Consider the following 5,503-nt stretch of genomic DNA (forward strand, 5'->3'; position numbering starts at 1 on the left):
TTCACTCACTAACACATACACTTGTGATACGAAGAATGACTTTTCATATATTGATAACGGAATAGTCTCCCATTAAAAAGTCCAACATACTTAAAAATTGCGTAATAAGTCTAGAAACTCATGAAAAAGGCAATTTTAGGACTGAACGATATCCAATGGTCCTTTTGAATGGTCATATGCCCAAAAGAGAGTTCTATAGCTCAAGTTATAACCATTTCAGTAAAACACATCATTTAATTACATGATCTTGGGTCTCTAAATACAAAATAGTTTCCTCCTCCACACTTGGCCCAAATCACCATCTAAACAGGTTTAGGTATGTCCCCTCTAACATATCATGGGACTCTCTCCCATTCATCCTCCCCACATGAAGCCACAAGGGAATTGCCAGCCATCCTTGAACAACCATATCATACCAACCGCTCTTTGTTTAGCGTCACACACCATCTTAACGATGACCATTCTCATTGAGTCTTCTGTGTGCTGCCCAATTCTGTGCAAATTATTTGTAATCCGAAAATGCAATGAACCAAACATTTTCATTCCCATTACCCAAATACTACTCAAGTTGCTTTTTGGTGGCTGTAAATCTGACTTTATGTAAACAAAACATCTTGCAAATCCATGAAGTCATGTAACTCTGGTTGTCTGAATGTACTTAAGAGAGTTACATAGCAAGTTAATGGCAGTTTTCATGGTTGTCTTGCATATTGCTGTGCTTATAGGAGAAGTGGCAAAGAAATGATGAACGATATTTTAGTAAGGATGAAATTTTGAAGTGAGATTTACTTAATTTAATTTGATTAGAACAAGCACCAATTGCAGAAATACAAGCAGCATACATTAATATATATTTTTATATATTATATTTATATTTAGATATTAATGATTAATCATCCGTCACTAGGATGAATATTTTGATAGTACTGTTAGCACCCAAAACCTAAGAGATGATAAGTCGGTATCACAAGCAATGAGTATCATGTCATCGTCTTCATCTTTGTATTTTAGCCGAGCTTTTTACTGTTTAACTTAATCCTTTGTGCTACGTTGTTTTTTAGTTCTAAGAGGCCAATGAAGTCCGGAATGGAACTTTATCATATCCTTGTTAAAAGTTGCCTTCACTGTCACCATCCTTGTATCTGAGACATTGGCCAGCGTGTGCTTTAGGGATGCATGAGCAAGCGTAGACTCAGAAAGCGGCTATCAACATGTATGTACGGATTGATCATGTTTACTTCAACTCTGGGTTTTTCTGTGCTCTGATGCACATCAGGGTGATTTCTTTTGTTCATTGCATGCCTGATCAATTCTTATTCCTCCACCGTTTCAACCGCACCATAGGCATGCTGCGTGGTATATGAAATCTGATATACAAGGAATACAGCGATGCTTGCCACATCTCCACCACTTGCCAGAAAAACCATGGCATTTCCTTGCACAACTCCACCTCTTAACCTTACCAGCAATAACACAACAACAGATTACTAAAACGTATGTTTGAAGAGCGTTGTATGTCAGGCACATCAGCAGAACTTTTGTTGCGTAGCTTTGGAAATGGCCATGGGTGATATCACCTCTCTGCAAAACGCTTTGATGTAGACTGACTAACTGAAAAAGAACAAATTAATGAAGCCAAGTATTACTATAACAATTATCATATAAAAAGCAGGACCATATACACACCCCTATATACATGTAGCATACCAACCTGACTTATCATTAAGGCTCGTAGAAGCTTCACCAATTGGTATTTCATTATGTTTCTGAACTGCCACCAATGTAAGAGATTCTGTTTTACGCTTTCTGATTTGTTTCAAACGGTTGGCATTTGTTTCGCCATCAGTAATGGTATCACTCATCTTCATACTGCCGCAGTTACCTGGGCCCTTTTGTCTAGTGAGAATTGGTTCATGACATTTGTGGAGACAGTTTTTGTGACATTTTCCAAATTGATTCCGAATCAGATGAAAGCATCTCAAATATCTTGGCCTTTGTGGTTGCCATTGGTGATAATTGGATACTTTGAAGGTCTTTACTTAGAGATACACTACTGACTTCTGCAGATGCTCCAACTTCTATCTATACTTAATTCGTCACCCCATTCAAACCAGAAGCTACATCGCTGTTCTGCTTCAACGTTTGCATCAAGTTCAGTACATATTTCCATCTTTTGTTCGATGGTAGAAAAAACTCCAACACATAGTCACTGTTGCTTTCGACAACGTGCAGGAGATTGCAAAGCAGCTAGTCACTTACTCATGCTTGCGTTGCGGACCAAAGGGTACTCTTCTTCACTGAGTTTGGTTACATCTAGACAAAAGCATGAGCCACGTGATAACAAAGTCCTGCCAATTAAGCCGTACTGGTTTAGGTGTTGTTCTCTACATGCCTCCAGAAAGGCCACATGCCCAATCCTGGACATGAAATGGTAGAGCAGATGTTGACATGCATACTTTTCTTCCAAGGCATGTAGTGTCGAAACTGTTACAGATCTTCTTCAAAATTTGTTTTTGGCAAGCCATACTACTAAATGGAGACACGGTCATGTTTGTGCAAGCGGTAATTTGTGAATAGCACACATAACCTTCAGAATACTCAAAATTTTTCTAAATCATTTCTCCATGTTTTTTCTGAACCTGTATATCAGATGCATCTCCCAGAATGAGATTTTTAAAGTAGCTAGATGAGATATATCAAATAGAAAAAAATAGTAGAAGACTTGAATTGCTTAAAAGACCTCGGCCTGACTCACTTTTGTAGTAGGACGATCAAGTGCTTGTGTGGTTGTCAAATCAACCGTCTGCAAGATAACATTTTGGAAATGAGCGAAACATCCACAAAAATACAATAAGATATGATTCTTAAAATTATACACTAAATTTGCTTCCTCTTTGCTGAACGTACATTGGGAGAGTTAATATGATGAAGAATAAGATTACTGGAGTTTTAATCACACAACTTGAGTCCATTTGGCTCGGGCAAAATAACAAGCTCCCTTTTATATGAGTTGAACTCTAACTTATAAGGCCCAACTCGAGAACATATATTCAAATTAGATATTTTTATTGAATGTGTCTTTACATATATAAAAATTTGGTTTTTGAAAAGTATTTTTATACAATATTGAGCTTTTTGACCCGATCTGTGAATCCTCCTGGCAGAGTGTAACATTAACAGTGTGTTCTTGATTTGTTTGTCCCCTTATTTAAAGGTAAAAGGAAAAAAAGAGTATATTTTTAAAGAGGTGGTCTTTGAGTTTTTCTTATAAAGAGAAGAAAAGAACAGAACAGAATTTTGAAAGAGAAAGGATTACGGTTAGATATATATATTATATATTTTTTAATCCTTAGTTAGATGATTAGGAAATAAACTTCCGCTTCTTAAAAGTTTTGGAGAATATGTTAGGAATTAAGACGAATGAAAATTTTGGCATGGGTACGTATAAAGGAGTTGTGCTACTGAGTTTTGGTTTGGTTGTAGAGTAAAAGAATGAAGATTTGGGTCAATTTTCTCTCCAGACTCAACTTAAATGAAGTTCACGATGGTTTGGGCCCAGATAAAGGGTGTATGTGAGTGTAGAGCACATACAAACGAGAGCGAATTACTACATCATCAGATATCAGAGAAATGATGAAACCTTCAACGCCATGTGAATTTGTCGAACCTCATAAGCAAAACTCGTATACCTAGAGACAACAACAGTTCAAGAACTCCAATACATAACCCAGTAGTAGACTCAAATACGGGCAAAGCCAAATAACCATGGAGATTGCAACGAATAGCACAATCTAGTGATGGAAATCTTTGGGGTTGTAATTAGTTCATCAGGAGTCCACTCTGGCTCTCCTCGTCTAAATACTCGAGCAATAGGACTAGGGTCCTGTTCTTCACGGTCCTTACTGATAGTAAAAGGGTTGCGCTCTGAGTACTTCCTATACTGACAAAGTCTCTCATCAGCTACACCAAGACCGAATGGTTGATTCATGGTTGTGAGCATGGTCTGGCATTTCCTGGATATGTGATCAGTCGTCCAAACTGAACAAAACATGTTCCTCGCGGAAAGTTGGTAGTTTCAATCCAGAGTATATCTTGTCCCTAGGCTCGAACCTATATATCATTTACATATAGTTTAGGGTAAGGCACACGTGACAACCATTCACATATGAATGTATGTAATATTAAGTATAACTTGATCTGTCCTATGAGAACGATTTGATCATATATACCATTCACGTATATGAACCTTTTCCCATATCATAAAACGATATATTGGAAACATTTTAATCGAAAGATATTGCACGTGCATGAAAGAATGTTTCACGTACCGGGATTGGTGATTGAGATGAATCAGACCGAGAAAGTGGTTCCGATGGTTCTCGGTTTCGAGAAACAAGAAGTGACGTTAGGTATTTTGACTCACCGGCAAACTGATGCGCTGAGGGCTCTAAAAGATCTTTTATTAGAGCCATATCAGAACCAGAAGATGATGATTTTGATTTGCCTTCTGATCAATGATAGGACCAATAAAATAAAGTAAATTTCTGCCATAAACAATGCATTATGGATGTTGGAATTTTGGTCTCTGTCAAAACTATGGCCCGTATCAACTTTCACTAGTGAGCGAGTGACCGTTGTGGTTGGTTCACCCAACTCTACACCATTTGGTGATGGCTTCATATGCTCCATACCCAACTTATAAAGCTATTGGGTATGATGGCTTTGTAAGAAGAAGCTATTGTTTATTTTCTTTTCTTTTCTTTTTACTATAAAATTTAAAGGTAAATTGTACAGTTTATCCATACTATACTTTTAATCATAATTGGCGACTCATAACTTTCGCCTCCCGATAATATGATTTTTGTCTCGTGACTCGAACGTGACTCAACTCGTAAGAGTCAAACATTTTTAAATTACATATTATAATATATTAGTATATGTGACGTCTTTTAGAACAAATATAAGTTCATTGTCTGTATAAATTTACAAAATATACACATTCAATATCTTCAATCATAAACTTAGACTTTATCTCCAGATTCGCAATAAAAAGATCAAAACTACATAATACACACAAAACCATGTAGCAAAATATAATATATAACCATAGTATCAAATTACAATAATTATAAATTTGGCGACTCATGACTCGTTTCAATCATATAGCGACTCGTAAGAGTCCGGACAAAAACGAGTCACCTAGCTAGTCGACTCGTTTTTGGTGTAAATCAACTCGACTCGTAAGAGTCGACCCTCACGTAAGAGTTAACAGTTATGCTTATAATACTTGTGGATTTTGGATATGAAAATGCCTATATCATCCTCCAAATCACTTTTACATCATGTTTTTTTTTGTCCCAGGTACATCTACAATACCGTGTTACATCAACTGCTTCTAAATCGTTTAAATACACCACACGGTACCACCACCAGCACCATCAATTGCGTCATCACCACCACCACAATATTTTCACTGTTGCATTGCATAGATATCTCTTTAGAA

General features: G+C 36.8%; 1 pseudogene; it reads right to left on the reverse strand.

The window, feature by feature from the left end:
* Window positions 1-839: 839 nt before the first annotated feature.
* LOC122584553 lies at window positions 840-4,030 on the reverse strand (annotated as a pseudogene).
* Between the last annotated feature and the right edge of the window lie 1,473 nt (window positions 4,031-5,503).

Source organism: Erigeron canadensis, unplaced genomic scaffold, assembly GCF_010389155.1.
Source record: "Erigeron canadensis isolate Cc75 unplaced genomic scaffold, C_canadensis_v1 Conyza_canadensis_unscaffolded:359, whole genome shotgun sequence".
NCBI lineage: Eukaryota > Viridiplantae > Streptophyta > Magnoliopsida > Asterales > Asteraceae > Erigeron > Erigeron canadensis.